The sequence below is a fragment of the Ochlerotatus camptorhynchus genome, unplaced genomic scaffold, assembly GCF_037179485.1.
Source record: "Ochlerotatus camptorhynchus isolate MF236.1 unplaced genomic scaffold, CSIRO-AGI_Acam_v1.1 ptg000361l, whole genome shotgun sequence".
NCBI lineage: Eukaryota > Metazoa > Arthropoda > Insecta > Diptera > Culicidae > Ochlerotatus > Ochlerotatus camptorhynchus.
The window spans coordinates 7805001-7824094 of NW_027040849.1; positions in this window are offsets into that span (position 1 = coordinate 7805001).

Here is a 19094-nt window from a genome sequence, read left to right on the forward strand (position 1 = left end):
TCCAACAAAACAACCGGAATTGAACCAGGAACAGAATGACAACACGTTTTTTATGTATTTGACTGTTTATAAGCAGAAAAACCTTAAAAATTCAACACCGAAATTAACATCGCTGCGTTGCGCGAGCAAGCTAGATTTGTTTTTGTTTATATTTTTACATTTGACAGTTCCTGCACATAGCAGGGTGTCTCGAAAGGCATTCAATGTTGTGAATGAAGGGTGGGTGTGATAATTTTTCAAAAAATCAAAAGATTAACATGCAAACAAGCAACTGTCCGTCTTACCCCCACTGTCCGTCTTACCCCCAGTACCCCTACTGACCTTCAAAGGAGGATGCCTACACTGAAATCTTATGACAATGGAGAAGAATATTACAACATGGAAATAGAAGGCAGTACGCAGAACTCACCCTAAGCAAATTCTGTGTGAACTTCAAAAAATTTCAACAAACCTCTAGAAAGTTTTGAAGACTTGAAAATTTTCAGAACTCCAGGAAATGAATCTTTGAATTTCAGGGAAATTGAACAATTTTTTGAAAGTTCTGCAAACTTAACGAAACTTCTACAAATTTCTCTAAAAATCTGGGAACTTCCGAAAAGTCTGTGAACTTCAGGTAATTCTACGAATTTGAGGAGAATTTGGCTTTATTTAAGAATGCCAATTTTTGGAAAAATCAGCGAGTTTCACAAAAAATTCTACCAACTTCAGTTAAATTGGTGATTTTGATGAATATTTGGAGAACTTCATTATAGTCTGCTACCATGTTTTCAACTCTGCGAACTTTAGGAAATCTCTGTTCGTAACAGGGAAGTATGCGAATTTTTTCCGGATCAAGCTGAGGTCTTGAAAACAACTTCTGGGGACTTCAGGGAGGCATATGATCATTTGCTGTTTTTTTTTTAATCATTTCTGGTCATGCAAGTATCATGAGTGAAAACCAGAGGAACTTGATCAATATTGTTGGAGAGTTGAAGGTCTTAAAAAAAAAATACTTGATATACCTAAAAACTTGAAAAAATATTCTGAAGATTTCAGGGAAGGCTTTGATTATCTGTAGGTTTTTTTAAAATCATTTATGATCGTTTTTATAGCTTGAGTTAATATCTGAGTGACGTTATTTGAATTCCTGGACAATTGAAGATCTTCAGAATAAAACCTGATCAACCTGAAGACTTGAAAAAGATCCTGGAATAAACTTCGTGATAATACTTCTCAGAACTCTAGAAAAGTTCTATCAACAACTTGAGGCAAGTTTTTCCTATAACTGAAGGAAAGTTTACCCCAGCATTTAAGAAAAGTTTAAAAACTTCAGGGAAATGTAACAAATATATAACATGTTTGTATGCTCTTATAAAAAGGAAATCCAAACTTTGCCTGAAGAATAAACGTCTAATATTTAAACAAGTTTTTAGACTCGCCATGCTTTATGCTGTGCCAATCTAGTTGTTGTACTACCAGGAATAAAGCACTTCATTCAGAACAAAGTGCTGAAGCTGATTCTGAAGTTGCCACCGTGGTACAGTTCTACCTATAGTTTCGAATGTTGAGACTTAAGAACAAAATAATTAATAATTTCGGGCAAAATCGTTGCAATCCTCAATTTCTACGATAAAGTCCCTGTGTAGATAGATAAATAAGGATAGAGAATAGTTCGTCTTGGACAAAGTTTCTTAATATTACTTCTTCAATTTTAACAAGACATGGAAAAGATAGCAAACATTTTCACAACTCAAATGAAGTATCCAAAGAATGAAGAAACATTATAGAAGACTCTCAATAGTTTCATCGGAAATAGCCATGTCCCACTTTTTTGATTTCGTCCCAATGTGCGCTCGGGTTTTTCAAACATATAAAAAAAACAAGAATAGGTATAGCAACAGTTGCTATTAATATGAAAAGTTTTTAATTAAATTATAACTTCTGGTACACCATCCTCGGTACTCAGGAAAAATCAAAACCTTCTCTTATCAACGTAGAACTTCAACGTGCAGAGCTACACCACCCAAGTAGAGGGGAATAGACCAGTTCAAAATACTATCACATTTTATTATCAATAACTTATTAATAAGTTGGTAAGCTGTGCGCTATAAAAAGTTAATGGTCTGTTATCAAAGCAAAATTTATTATTCTCATTATACTACGGTATCATGGATTCAAGAGCTAATTGTGATCTGATAGTAGAATGAGCTATTAATGTGTCGTTAAATTTATTAATTTATACAACATGGTAAGATATAATAGCAAAATGAAATATTAAGTTGATATGATTTTTGCTTTTCTTAAGATATGGCAACAACTGACTTCTCTATTACTCAGTTATTTTCCCATAGATTTTTGGAAATTATTTTTGATATTTTACCTCAAACTATAAGTAGTTTTGATGTTCTGTTCCCCAATTATAATAGTAAAACTTGCAATTGATGTGTCGTTTAGCACAATAACAGACATTCACAGATCTCTGATGTTGCAAGTAAACTAGGTAGGTAAATTTATAGAATCTTTTTCTTTTTTCTTTGTGGAATTGGGAATCCCGTGTTTCGAATTCAACAAAAGAAAGCCGCACAATCACTCCTAACCACCTCACTTTTGTTTGACCTTCTGTCTAAGCCATCTCATTAATCAACAGAACACAACTCAAATGCCATTCACGTCTCAGGTCTCGAAATAGTGCCCTCCTTCACGTGGAAAGGTCGTTTACTCCTCCATTCCTTCTCGTTTTCTTCTTTTTGAGCACCATTGATACCGAAACATTTCCTCCACCCACAACCTCCAGCTCCAGGTACGAAAGTTGAGTTCGCTCATTCGCCTCATTGAAAATGACGGATGTAATCATCCATCTCGTGCGCCATTAGCGCGAGAACGTTCAAGCCTGGTTCCATTCCCATTGACGCTCGGAACAAAGCGCTAAGACAGGTGAAAAACCATCGTCGTCCTTGCCACGAGAACGCCGAATACAGCCCACCTACACACACACACACCCGCACACTCCAATCCAGTTGGGCGATTTTATCTGCTGTAAACGGAAATGCTTCATCCCCGTTAGGAGTGAGCAACGACAACAGCGCTCCGGGTCGAGAACGAACTTCATTTGATGGCACTCGGTGGCTCTCGGGTGGGTGACGGGAGGTCATTGTTTATATGGTATCCTTAAAAAGCTGCAATGCGAGGGACGCTTGGTGGTGACATTGGATTCATCTGCTATTTTCGTGTTCGCTCTGTACACACCCAGATTTGTAAGGATTTTATCTCCCGCACAGAAGATTGGTTGCGTTGAGTCATCCTTCACCGTGGTGGGTACCGTGAGTGGAAAGTTTCACATTCTACCATTTCATCATCATCGTCATCATCATCATCGTTTGCTGCAAGTTGCCCGGATCAATTGGAAGATGAATGTAATTAATTAGAAGGATGAAATTAATTACAGAACTTTCAGCATAATTGGTGTTTCGCTCTGAGAATTGGTTGTAATGAAAATTCATCCAGGATAAAAGGTTAATATTGTTGGGTTTCTTATAAAACTGAACTGGAGTAAACATTTGATTATTAAATTTGATTCTTCATTCCTCCATCACACCTTTAACTCCCCCCTCCCCAGTTACCTGTCAGAATGTAAATTTGGGACACTAATCCGACTCAACAATTTTCCTTCGCACAATCCACAATCCACCATCAAATCGCGCTGGCTAAGCAAATTCTGCGAACCACCAACTTTGCTGGTGAAGCCATAAAAAGCCTTCGTTCGTTGAAATTTATTAGTTTCCCACTCACCCACGCACACACACACAGCCACATACAAAGCGTGGAATCGAAATCGAAATCGCTTCCAACGAGCTGGAAGTTAATTAAAATTCAATGTAGATTTCTGCTTGCTTCAGCACGAAAAATTTCGCCCCATCTCGTCCTCCGCCCGGTGTGTGCACAAGAGTCGAGCCCGTTGAAACTATTTCCTGAGCACCCATTTCCGGTTCCTTTTCTGTGCGATCCAACATCCGTGTTAATTCACCTAGAAGAAATTGATTCGTTTTCCAACTTCCGCCGTTCGCATGTATTTCAAATTGTGTCAGACTCATTCAAACTTTGCAATTTGAACGTCAAAGATATAGACAGGTGGTATTCATCCCACAGGTACAGATTGTAGCTCATTTCCGGTTAAACGATGATGGAGGCGATGTTGGTGGCAGAAGGAAGCCCATAAAAAGGTGCTAATAATGAGCAATAAAATATTGAAGCAAATCAAGCTTCTTTTCCTATTGGCTGAATCCTCCCCGCTGATGATGGGAGCTTCCAGGAAACTGGCCTATGATGGCCCTATTCATCTTACGGGTACTGGGTTTGGTTCTTATCACTGCTCTCTCGCTATAGCCCAGCAGTACTACAATGATGTAGTTTGCGCACGGATGGATTGAACATCCGTTTCATCTTACCTCTCACAGGGGCTGGTTGCCGGGTGGGCGGAACACAATGCCTACCGGAGGCAATTTTCATCCTAGAGATGCTCAATTTAGACTGAAAAGAAAGCTTTGGTTAAATCAGATGGTTTCATGAAGAAATTAATGTTCAAAACAATTTATAAATTAATCAATGGGGGGAATGCCATTGGACTAGAGCAGTTCACCGCCCAATGATAAATGGGAGAAACTCGACGTTCTTCGATTTGCATGAAACTTTGCAGAGTTATTTGTTAAGTGCAACGAATCACATTTATGCTAAAATTCGGCCATTTTGTATCTTGGTAAAATGGTGCCTTTAACATTTTTTTTTCAAAAATTGTCGCTTGAAATTGGCACTTTTGATCACGTCTGAGACAAAGTTGTATAAAATAGTTAAAGATGCTAATTTCAAATAACAGACTGTAGTGGTAATTTTTATACGATAGATGGAGTAGATGAAAGCATAGAGTTGATAGTTCCGTTAGAGTACGGCAGTGTGAAGATTGTATATAGATGTTAGAAAAGCGAGCTAGGACAACTTTTAAGGAAGGTACAAATCGGTTTTTTCATCTCTCTTTACCAAACTCCCCCTTTGGAGAGGGATGGTGAGGGGTGTCCTCCCCCCCCCCCTCGCCACCACTGGCAAAAAGAGATGAAAACCGACCCGCTCAAGTACCAACGGTGTGTTTTGAAACAGTTCTACCGATTTTTTACCGCACTTCAGTTGTTATTTGAAGGAAGGCATCCAGTCGTAGGTTTGGAAATTGCAACTATTGTTTACCCCTACCACGATATGTGCTCCTGTCATCGTCGACTTGACGATCTCGAGAGGACACGGGTGGGGTAGGTGCTGCTACTGTACCTTTCGACCATTGACAGTAATTGATGGTATGCTCCCATCCAGAGTTATGTACTTTGACTATATGTTTTTAGTATTACTTCTACGTGAAGTCATTAAGGGGGAGACACCCCTCACCATCCCTCTCCAAAGGGGGAGTTTGGTAAAGAGAGATGAAAAAACCGATTTGTACCTTCCATAAAAGTTGTCCTAGCTCGCTTTTCTAACATCTATATACAATCTTCACACTGCCGTACTCTAACGGAACTATCAACTCTATGCTTTCATCTACTCCATCTATCGTATAAAAATTACCACTACAGTGTGTTATTTGAAATTAGCATCTTCAACTATGTAAATCGTTGACTTCACGTAGAAGTAATGCTAAAAACATATAGTCAAAGTTGTATAAAATATTTTTTTATGATAAAAATACACATTTTATTTTATTAACCTCAAAAAAAAAATTGCAGTCCAAAATACATGTAGGGGGATTACCGTATTCTCGTCAAGCTAAGCTACATCCACGCTTCTATAAGCATTACCTCAGCATCGCACACACATATATCTTTGTTTAAATTTATCTGTTGCTTGCTTTTCTATCCATTCTAATCCTCAGAACTGTCCAAAATAGTTGAACACGTTTTTGCAACGTTCCAAACTTCTCAGGTGAATGTGACTATTGCCAGCAGACCCTTTTTCGTTGGCTGCCTTTCCATTTGAAGTGATTGTTAACCATTTGTTATTCATAACACTAGTTTACAAAACAACATAAAAAGTGTGAACTTTAGTGGTTGACCAACGTTTCTTATGCAAAATCCTACGCTGAATTCAATGCCGTGGTCAGAAAAAATTAAAGTAGAGCCATTTTTGAGATATACAAAAATTTTGATTTTTTGAATTTTGGACAAAAGTACGATTACTAAAATATCAATATCTTTGGAACTAGTGCACCAATTTTAAATCTTTTTTATGAAAGTGAAGCTAAATAAATTTGCTATCGTTCATTTGAATATTATGTCTTAATTAAAAATTTAATTTTGAAGTCATTTAAAAATTTACAGCATTTTTTTTTATTTTTCCTGCGAATTTTCCATAAAAATCTTGTTTTAATCAACATTTTTAATGGGATAAAAAGATTCAAAAAATCATTCCATAATTTATTCTTAAAGTCCATTAAAAACTGGAGAAAATGAGCTTTTAATGGATGAAATCGGTTGGAAATTGTCGAAGTTATGAAATTTTTTGTAACATCATGGAAATTGAATGTTCCAAGATTGGCCGTTGTCCCGCTCCTAGGTTCATGCACCACTTCCAGTAAGCCTTTCTGCGGACGTGTACGCATACGGTGCATTTCACTTACACTACCAGCTGTCACGCAAAATTAAATGGGATATTTTCAACAATATAATTTACGCTAGTGTTTGTGAGACCGCTCGGCGAGAACCTAACGCAACCAACTCAATTTGACAGCTTTCTTTCTTTAACATTGCTTAACGATGTATACGACAAAACGTGAATTCAAGTGTAAAAATGATCCTTAAAAGTTTTGTTACGCGTGTGGCAACTATATATTTACAAAATCGGTCAATTTCACTGCTTCGTTGCAAACTGCATACAGGCTTTATTTTAAAATTGATCCTGGAGACTTTGACGAACCGTGGATTCCAAAAGTATTATGTAGTTCGTGCAAAACGTGCTTGGCTAGGTGGATGTCAGGCGCAAGGTAAATTGATTTTTTGAATAACTTTCATATAAACAATTTATGTACAGCATGGTAGTGCTTTGTTCTTTCCTGATCGACATTATCTTACTTCATCTATTTTTGATAAGTGTTAATGTCTTACTTACTAACTCACTTATTTGTTATCTGTCAGTCGCTATTTGTCCTTTGACATGCCCACCATATGGCGTCGACCGTTTTGTCATGCAACGGATTGTTATTTCTGCTTGAAAAAAGTTAAGCAACAAGGACGTCACAAAACAGTTGAGTATCCACAAGTGGCTTCTATGACAAAACCTGTTCCACATTCAAGTTCGGTCCCGTATCCTGTTTATCCAAAGCGGAAACGAGCGCCCTCTGTTGAATCGACCGTTACAAAAAGTGAGGAGGAATTCAAGGAGGAATGCGAGGAAGACTTCGAGGTGGAATTGGAAAGAAACCCAAAACTGTTTACACAATCCGAATTTAATGATTTGGTGCGAGATCTCGACTTATCGAAGGAGAAATCCGAATTGCTGGCATCACGCTTGAAAGAACACAACATGCTGAGCAAGGAGGTCAACATTTCTTGTCACAGGAATCGTCACAAGAAATTTGACAAATATTATTATACAAAGGACAAGGCATGTTTTTGCCATGACGTAAACGGCTTGTTTGAAGTGTTTAGTGAGCCATATGATCCAGCTGAATGGCGTTTATTCATCGATAGCAGCAAGTTGAGCTTGAAAGCCGTTTTACTGCATCAAGGGAATGAGAAACCTTCTATTCCATTAGCTCATGCCGTTAATATGAAGGAAACGTATGAATCAATGGCTCTATTGCTCAATTTGATAAATTAAAATCAACACAATTGGATAATTTGTTCCGATCTCAAAGTGGTTGCCATGTTGACTGGATTGCAACAGGGATACACAAAATATATGTGTTTTTTGTGTAAATGGGACAGTCGAGCTCGTAAGGAACACTACGTCCGAAAAGATTGGCCAAAACGGGATAATTTCACAATTGGTAAAGACAACGTTAAAAATGATCCTCTTGTGGTAAAAGAACGCATAATACTTCCACCACTACATATAAAACTTGATATGCCTTAATCAAATTGATATGTAGAGAAAAGAATTTCCCATGAAAACTTTACATGCGATTTGGATGCTTACAACGACACCTAGAAAAGGAACTCTAAAGCTGTTGTATTTCAGCAACATTTTTAAGTGTTTTACAAAAATGATCATAACTTCGACAATTTCCAACCAATTTCATCCATCAAAGGCTCATTTTCTCCGGTTTTGAATGGACTTTAAGAATAAATTATGGAATGATTTTTGAATCTTTTTATCTCATTAAAAATGTTGATTAAAACAAGATTTTTATGGAAAATTCGCAGGAAAAATAAAAAAAAATGCTGTAAATTTTTAAATGACTTCAAAATTAAATTTTTAATTAAGACATAAAATTCTAGTAAACGATAGAAAATTTATTAGGTTCATTTTCATAAAAATAGATTTAAAATTGGTGCACTAGTTCCAAAGATATTGACATTTTAGTAATCGTACTTTTGTCCAAAATTCAAAAAATCAAAATTTTTGTATATCTCAAAAATGGCTCTTTTTTTTCTGACCACGGCATTGAATTCAGCGTAGGATTTTGCATTGGAAATGATCATCACCTTACCGAGTTCAAAAATGCTGTAAACTAGTGTAATCGGCAAGTCGAAATCAGCCGTATTTGTAAGCGCGTATATTTTAGTTAATGGAAAATCTGGCATAACAGGATTGCTCAGTCATAAAATTGTGATCAGATTGAAGCTGAAACACTAAGGAATCGTGTGAATACATTCAGCGAAGTAAAAACATATAGTTATATTAACGTTATAATTTTGGTAGCCGAAAGCCGTCAATGGGTGCTGAATCAAACCTTTGCCCTATAACTAGATTATATGTACCTCTTCGTTTCTAAAATTAAGATGAAGACATTTTAAGATTTGATTATTTCTTACTGGCCGATTCAAATGTCAAACCTAGAGTTTATTACTATTCAATCAACAATTCAAAATTAAAACATTCCATATTGGCTCAGAAAACTAATACAATAATGAACAAATATTCTTTCTACAACAAAATTCTAAATTAGTCTAATTTTTCAACAACTCTGATTAGTATTCCATTAGTAATTATTACTAATTCATGATCCATCATGAACATATTAAAGGTTTTTTTTAATGAATAAAACCAGATTTTTAAGGTCTCATGAGTTTGTTCTCGAAAAATAAGCTTCAAACATGGATTCAACATTTTTTAATTTGTCAACGTCTTCAGCGATGCTGTACAGACTGATAAAAAAAAATATCTTTTTAACTAGCGTCTTTGTAACGTAGGACTACTTCTTTAATTTCTATAGTGGGGGACACATTAAAAAAAAATCAAAATTCAGGCATGTAACGAAAAATTCCGAACACGGACGTAACGATAGAGCACAAATTGAACACACGACACATTGCGCATGCTCAAATGAGCGAGCTCACAGCTCGGTTGACCGCTCATCATTTCACCAATGAATGGAAGGGAGGAGAAAAGCAGTGGTAATGAAAACCAATGCCAAATTGTTTTCTTCATCATTCACAACAGACGGTTAAGCGTCGGGCACGACGTATGAGTGGAACAGCATAGGATTGGGCGATCTTTAGTAAAAGATCGAGCTTGGAGGATCGATTTCATTTACTTCACTAGAATCGATCCATCGATTTAATCGGTACAAAAGAATCGATCTTCGAAGGATCGATATTTTCTTCATAATGCTGAATTACCGTAATGCACTGAATAGTGCACGGTCGGTTAACCCGGATTTTCAAATTATTATTAAATATTACGTCTACAATGCAAGATAACTAATAAGTGTGCTGCAGATCGATACTAAAACACGTTTACGTGCTTGTTTGAGCAAAGTAGGCAGTGATTAGAAACTTTTAAAAGTGTTCGGATTTATTGCTAAGTATCCGGATTTCAAGCCTTTACGGTATATTTTTAAAATAGAAATTAAATATCAAATGTATCATGTTTCAATTTTCATTTACTCATGTTTTTCGATAGATTTGTTTCTTTAACAGAAGAATTGATTTAGGATTATTAAAATGGTATTTTGCCAATTTTGCTTTCAAAGAGTAACAATTAGCGATGCTCGGACCGCTGTTCGCGAAAAATCAAGAATGAGTGAAATTGTCAGGTTTTATGAGTGAAACAAAAACTTTAGAAACTCTTCTTGTTACTAACAAATACAAAACATCATCATAATCAAAATATCTTATGATTTTATTAACCCATAAATCAATTTATGCTAAATTAATGAAAGTAACCCTGTTGCCAACCTAACTGTCACAATGTGTAATAATGAAAGAGGCTACATATCAAATTTATATTCACAGCCATATTTTATACAACATTAGGAGCGACTACCCGAAAAAAAAAATAACCATTTAATTACCATTTATTAAAATACAATTACCAGCAAATCTATTGCCAACAATCGATCTTATTTTGCGTATAAAGTACACGAAATTTTAACATATTGTTATTACAAGCTGTGCAATAAGTCCCTTATAGTAAGAGTTTTCAACAATTGAACAACAATACAGTTAATGGTAAATTACGCAAGTTTGTTCGGGAAAAGTGATTTTTCGTATGGCTAAGATACATAACGACCTCCTTTTTCTATTCCTCCATTTACCATAGATTGTATTGTAGAAACAATACATTCTATTGTTATTTTATCGTTGTGCAGAATTCGATTTATTGTAAATACAATAAGCTCTATTGTATGGTTACAATACATTTCATTGTACCTCTACGGTTCTTTTTTTACGGGTATGCTGATACTTAATTTGAGGGTATGTTCCTTAAATTTAGGTTTGAATGAATGGAAATCAGTTTTTCGATGCAAAAAAATTACATTTGTTAGCTTCTTTGAAGATCAAAAAGATCGAACGGAGAGATCGATTTTTTAATAAATGAGAATCGATCCTAAAAATTGAAAATCGAGATCAAAAAAAATCGATCTCTCAAAGATCGATCTAAGATCGCCCATTCTTAAACAGCACGCATCGAACCAATGCAAAGACGACGACGAATGCACCCACATCGGCCGGAGGAAAGGCTTCGCACAATAGGCAGCATGACTGGGCCGCCGTCATCCGGTTGGCGTCGACTTGCACTGCACAGTGGTTTAAAAGTGAAAATTCGTGAACTTAATTGTATCCTGATGTTTGTGTGTACATTTTAGCCATTTGACGTGTTCCAATGATTTTCATTATGGTCTGTTCCGCAATTTTTGGAATATTCACCTTAAATTTTTGTTAAGGTGCAACTGTATTTCAGAAACCTAACTTTTCCATTTCAACAAATAGAGAGTAGGTGTACATAAAAAAAGGTATAGAAAATATTATTTCCAGAAACTTTGCTCAAGACATCAAGTTGCCATGACTTAAATTTGCCAAGATATAGAGCATTCTTTGACAGTTGTACCTTAAAATCAGTTTTTTAAGCTTTTATATACTTTAATCACGTTGTATCTCTTAGGTATGTTCTGCGAAGGTTTAGAAAATAGTATAATAAGCAACTTTGCTGAAAACACTAAAGTGTTATGTTTACATTTCTGAGAGCTATAGCGAAACCGCTGCACTTAACCCTCCGTTACTCGCGCCAACTTTTATAACACGAGTACTCGCGCGTTGTACTTTGTACAACAGTGTGAGTTTTCCATTGCCATTTTGCAGCCGAGCTACCAATCGAAATGAAACCAACGGGTATTCATTGAAAAACTTGTTTTTAACTAAATAAGCTAAAATTTTATCACAGTATACCCACATAAATGCGGATAATAGACAAAATGTGAATGGAAACCGCGTAAACGGTGTCCGTACTACGTGGGATTTGACTTAATTGGTTACAACATGGAAAATCTCGAGATCCTGACCAGATAATTAATTAATTTATCTTTATTAGGGAGGCTTTCAGCCTTGGGTTGGTTCGCCTCCACTGACCAGATAGAAAATTACTGTCTTCGGCAAAGTTGTTCTAGAGATCATAATCTTTTCGCTGGTGGAGAGTAGTTCAGAATTTTCTCACTACGTAGTGCTAGAATACATGTGAAATTATCGCATGTGATATATCTCGAGATCATGACCAGATAGAAAATTACTGTCATCTACAAAGTTGTTCAGAAGGTCAAGGCCTTTTCGTTGGTGGACAGTAGTTCAGCGTTTTCTCACTTCGCGGCACTAGTATACATGTAAAATTCTCGCATATATAAAATATTTCTAGGTCCTTACCATATAAAAAGTTACTGTCTTCGGCAAAGTTTTTCAGGAAGTCCAGATCTTTTCGTTGGTGAAGTAGTTCAGAAAATTCTCACTACGTAGCGCTAGTATATACATTAGACTGCCAATGAATTTATGGGAAAAATTTGACCATCAAATTTCGCTAACAAACCATATACAAAATGTTTATTGCCTCAAAAAATGACCCTATGCAAAATTTGAGCTCAATCGGACATGATTTAGGGATGGCGCAAACGCGTCAAAGTTTGACTTTTTTCACTCTCAAAAATCTCCCAAGGGGGGGGGGGTGGGGTACAAACATTTTTTTTTGTCGAGATAACACTAAATCTCGACGTTTCATGCATTTTTAAGACATTTGGCATCAAAAAAAAAAAATTTGATTTCCGAAATTTCATGTACCATGGAGATTTTCGTGTGTGAAAAAAGTCAAACTTTGACGCGTTTGCGTGCGCCACCCCTAAATCATGTCCGATTGAGCTCAAATTTTGCATAGGGTCATTTTTCGAGGCAATAAACATTTTGTATATGGTTTGTTAGCGAAATTAAAAATTACCATTTTTGCTGGCAGTCTAATATACATGCAATTTTCGCATATACAAATGCTTGAGATCCTGAGCAGATAGAAGTTACTGTCGGCAAACTTGTTCTGGGTAACAAGTAGTTTTGGCTGGTAGACAGTAGCCTAGAAATTTTTCACCACATGGCGCTAGTAAACGTGTACAATTCTCGCGTATGCTAAGCTCGAGATTCTGAACAGGTAGAAAATTACTGTCTTCGAAAAAGTTGTTCATGAGATCAATGCCTATTGCTTGGTGCACAATACAGAATTTTCACACTCATGGCGCTAGTATACACGCAAAATTCACGCATGTAAAATATCTCGAGATTCTGATCAGATAGATTTCTCTAGTGGACAGTAGTTCAAGATTTTCTCACTACGTAGCGCTAGAATACACGTGAAATTCTCGCATGTGGTTTGTTTCGAGATCCTGACCAGATAGAAAGTTACTGTCTTCGACAAAGTTGTTCAGGAGGTCAAAGCATTTTTGGCTGGTAAAGGGCGAACACGAAATTATTGCGACACCGAAAATGTCATGCCAATTTTTTTATAATGTTTAGAATCAAACCAAAATTTTAGGGTAGTTTTATACATATATTTACTTCAAAAATCAAAAGAAAAGATAATCGATGGAGCCTTGAGTGTAAAATTGAACGCATTTTCGCTTGATGCCCTCCATCAAAGTCTTTACAGTGTCATCCGGTACCAGTTTCTCAGTTTTTTTTCATTTTCTTAACATGTCCTTCTCGTCTTTGACTGTCTTCTTGCTCTTCCGAAGTTCCCGCTTCATTATTGCCCAGTACTGCTCCACCGGGCGCAGCTCCGGACAGTTTGGCGGATTCATGTCCTTTGGAACAAAATGGACAGAATTGGCCTCATACCACTCCAGGACACTTTTAGAATAGTGGCATGATGCCAAATCTGGCCAAAATAGCGGAGCTTCGTCGTGCTGCTGCAAGAACGGCAAAAGGCGCTTCTCGAGGCACTCAGATTTGTAGATCTCGCCATTTACTGTGCCCTTTGTCACGAAAGGCTCACTCCTCAGTCCGAAAGACCAGATGGCCTGCCAAATGAGATATTTGGAGGCGAACTTCGACATTTTCTTCTTCTTAAATTTGTCGTCCACATCAAACTTGCTCTTGCCGGTGAAAAACTCCAACCCCGGAAATTGCTTAAAATCGGCTTTTATATACGTTTCGTCGTCCATCACACAGCAGCCATATTTTGTCAGCATCTTCTCGTAGAGCTTCCGTGCCCGAGTTTTAGCCGTCGATTGTTGCCGCTCATCGCGGTTTGGGAAGTTCTGTACCTTGTATGTATGAAGTCCAGCTCTCTTCTTTGCATTCTGGACGTAGCTCTGCGACATGCCGATCTTTTTAGCCAAATCACGGCTTGAGACGTTGGGATTTGCTTTAATCATCCGCTTCACCTTTCCCTCCGTCTTTTTGTTCTCCGGTCCCGGTTTTCTTCCAGCTCCTTTGCCGTGGTCCAACGTCAACCGCTCCTGGAACCGCTTCAACACTCTGGAGACGGTTGAATGGTGAATGTTCAACATTTTTCCCAACTGCCGGTGCGACAGGTCAGGAAATTCCAGGTGTTTGGAAAGAATTTGTTCTCTCAACTCGCGTTGGTTCACCTCCATTTTCGTTGAATCGAAAAACACGACTTCGAGTTTGACAGCATGTACACAATACACATCAATGAGAAAGTGTGCAAAATTTGGTTGATTTTTACCCAATGGTAAAAAAGTTATGCCCTGTTGAATGTGTCGCAATAATTTCGTGTTCGCCCTTTAAACAGTAGTTAAGAATTTTCTCACCACGTGACATAGATGTATACTTCTCGCATATGCTATGTCTCGAGATCCTAATCAGATAGAAATTTACTGTCTACAACAAAGTTATTCAGCAGGTCAAAGTCTTTTGGCTGGTGAACAATAGTTTAGAATTTTATCATAAACTCTAGGCTTTATACTCCTGAACAACTTTTTTCAAAACAGTAACTTTCTATCTGGTCAAGAACGTGAGATATTTTATGTGCGAGAATTTCACATGTCTACTAGCATCATGAAGTGAGAAAATTCGGAACTACTGTCCACCAGCCAAAAGACCTTGATCCCCTAAACAACTTTGCCGAAGACAGCAAATTTCTAGCTGATAAAGATCTCGAGCTATTGAATATGGGAGAAAGGCACGTATATACTAGCACCGCATAGTGAGAAAATTCTAAACTATTGTGACCCAACAAAAAGATCTTGACTTCCTGAAAAACTTTGCCGAATACATTTACTTTCTATCTGGTCAGGATCTAGAGATATTTTATATGCAAGAGTTTCACATCCATAGTAGCGCCGCAAAGTGAGAAAACTCTGAACTACTGTCCACCTGCAAAAAGCCTTGACATCCTGAACAACTATGCCGAAGACAGTACCTTTCTATCTGGTTGGGAACTCGAGATATTTTATATGAGATTTTCACGTGTATACTAGCGTCGCGTAGTGAGCAAATTCTGAACTATTGAGCACCAAGCAATAGGCTTTGATCTCCTGAAAAACTTTGCGAAAGACAGCAACTTTTTATCTGGTCAGGATCTCAAGATCTATCACATGCGAGAATTTCACATGTATACTAGTGCTACGTAGTGAGAAAATTCTGAACTACTGTCCGCCAGCGACAAGGCTATGATCTCCTGAACAACTTTGTCAGAGACAGTAACTTTCTATCTTGTCAGAAGCTTGATATATTCCATGTTGTAATCAATTAAGTCAAATCCCACGTAGTATGGTCACAGTTTTCGCGGTTTCCATTTGCATTTTCCCTATTATCCGCATTTTTTAGGTGTTTACTGTAATCAAAGTTTAGCTTGTTTAGATCAAAACAAGTTTTTTGAGGAATACTCGTTGGTTTCAGATCGATTGGTAACTCAGGAACAAAATGGCAATGGAAAACTCATGTGTGTTGTATAAAGTACAACAGCGCGAGTAACGGAGGGTTAAAATAACTTTCATTTGAAAGTTTAAAACCTGATCGAATGCACTCTCCTGCTCTGGTCCCCAAGACCATGCTTTGGCAGTTGCCGTGGCCCACAATGGGGCAGCAATGTCAGCGAAGTTACTTACACGACGCGAGGCCCAAGAAGCTCCGAATCTCCGACACAGTTGTTGGTTGGTAGATCCTTTTTTTTAACTCTTTATTTGTTCCAAATTCAAAATAAATTACATTTAAGGCTCCACCGGAATGAGAAAATTGGTGAATTTGTAAAAAAATCATCTGGCATCAAGGAAATGTATTGCGGCATGTAGAGCGATTCTCTACATGTTGCACTAACATATTTGCATATACATTCGGGGGTAAAACATATATTGGGAATTTAGTGATGGGTGAATATTATGGCTGATGGGGGATTCAAGTTTCAAAATGTATACCTTTATACAGATACAGACATTAAGGTTATGCGATAATTCTTATGAACCATGTTTTACATAAGAGATTGGATCTTATAATATCATATTGATTAATATCCCATTTCCTGTTGTTGACGTGACAGGCATGGTCAATTGATAATGGCTGGTAAACCATATGGAGGAAGTGATCGATCTGTATATTTCAGAAAACCATGTAAACAATAACTAGGTGGCTTTGTAGTAACATATTGGCTAAGGTTTTTGTTATTAATTTGCTATAAAAAAAATTTGTGGGTGTTATGAAATCATTAAATCTTCAGAAGATATTTTGCACTTGTCAGTTAAAAGAAGAGATTGTTTAATAAGTGGTTGACACATGGAACCTGTCAGTTTCACTTTCAGAGAGGCACAATTTTATGATCGTTGAACATTCATTCTTCATGAAGAGAGCATATTTACCAGGGTTGTGGCCATTCGTTTTCTAAAAAAAACTGGTTTTTCAGCATTGTGAAATCAATTGATTTTATGCTTGTAATTAACAAGAAGAAGTTGTAATTTATATATTTGGCACATGAATATTTTCAATTATGCTTTTAGAGAGTCACAATCAGCAATTTTATGATCGGTGAATATTCACTCTTCATGAATAATTAATAATAATTGATTATCAAATTATGAATCTCTGAAAGCAAAATTGACAGGTTTCATGTGTAAAACACATACTTTACAAACTCATCTTGTTTCTCGTATGTGAAAAATATCATAATATCATGTCATCATACATCATATCATATGATGTAATGACTTCATAAATCCGAAAAAAAAACATTTGTTTTATAGCAAACGAATGGCTACAAGCCTGAATGATATTATGACTCTCAGAAGAGTAGGTTGATCTGCATCTAAAGGAAGGAAATGCATCTAAAGACCTTCAAAAGATCATACACCTGCTCTATGGTCTCTAAATATTTTGTAAATTCTCCTGGTTGATGGATTGATGATTCCTCCTTATATCTGGAATAAATTGAACAGGAATTGTTTCAAAGACCTTCAGAAAATCATGGACCTGGATGTTTAGGTATATATTCTTGAGATCTCTTATTTTTCAATAAATAAAATGTTGACTCTTAGACATACTAGCATGAAAGTAGATTGATCAAAATTATTACAAAGAACTTCCTGATCTGCATCCATCTGCACTAAGGTCAATGGATATTCCAATTGTTATTAATTATTCTGAAAACCTCTAATTTCTCAATAAATCACACCAGGACTGTAAGAAAATCCCCCAAGAGAAGGTTGATCAGGATTTTTCCCAAAGACCTTCAGAAATTCATTGGCCTGCACTATGGTCTCTGGATATTTTGAAAATTATTCTGGTTGATTGATATATTTTTTCTTAAATCTCTTATTGTTCAATAAATCAAATCATGCTTCTTAGACATTCTCGCAAAAAGGAAGGTTCATCAGAAATTATTTCAAATACCTTCAGAAGACTAGACCAGCATTATGTTTTCTTAATATTTTGGCATTTTTTATGGTTGATTATTAATTGTTTTGAAGATCTTTAATTGTTAAATATATCAAATCATATATCTTAAATATTCTTGCTAGAAAAAGGATGATCCGAAATTATTTCAAAGAAGATCAGTAGATCATAGATCTGCTCTGGATGTTTGTTTGTGTCTGGATATTTCTGGTTAGTCACTTATTATTCTGAAGACCTCTAATTGCTCAATAAATCAAATAATGTCTCTTAGATATTTTCGCAAGAGTAGGTTGATCGGGAATTATTGCAAAGACCTTCAGAAAATCATAGACCTGCACTATGGCAGTTCTTCAGATCGATTGGTAATTATTTTGGAGATCTCTTATTGTTCAATAAATGAAATCATGTCTTTTAGACATTCACGAAAGTAAGTAGGTTGATAATTTTTTTTTCATATACCTTCAGAAGATCATAGACCTGCACTAAGGTCTCTCGGTATTTTAGAAATTCTTCTGGCTGAATGATAGTTATTCGGAAGATCTCTAAATGTTCAATAAATCCAATCCAAATCCGATACTCTCGGAAAATAGTAAGTTGATCAGAAATTATTCATAAACCAGAAGATCGTAGACCAGCATAATTTTCTGTGAATATTTTAGGAAATCTTCAAGTTGATTAGTAATTATTCTGATAATCTCTAATTGATCCATAAATCCAATCAAGCATCTAAGACATTATCGTAGAATAGGTTGATCATGACTTTGAACAAATTTCTTCAGAAGATCATAGACTTGAAAGATGGTCTCTGAATATGTTGGCAATTTTTCTGGTTATTTGGTTTTCATTCCATAGATCTATTATTCTTCAATAAATCAAATAATGACACTAAGATATTCTTGAAACGGGCCTCCCTTAGCTCAGACAGTAAAAGTGCATCTACAAAGCAAGACCATGCTGAAGGTGGCTGGGTTCCATTTCCCGGTCCGATCTAAGAATGTTTCGGGTTGGAAAATTTCTTGACTTCCCTTGGCATAGAGTATGATGGTACAATATACACAAAATTATACTAATGCGAAAATGGTACAGGCATCGAAAGCTCTCAATTAATAACTGTGGAAGTGCATCTAGAAAACTAAGTTGAGAGAACGCAATAAGCTAATATGCAATATGCAATAAGCTTGAAATGCGAAGAAAAAGAACATTCTCGCAAGAAAAAAGGTTAATCAACATTATTCTAGAGAACTTAAGAAGATCATAGACCTGCACAATGGTATTTTTTTATATTTCTGGTTATTTACTTATTATTCTTACAAAGACCTTTAA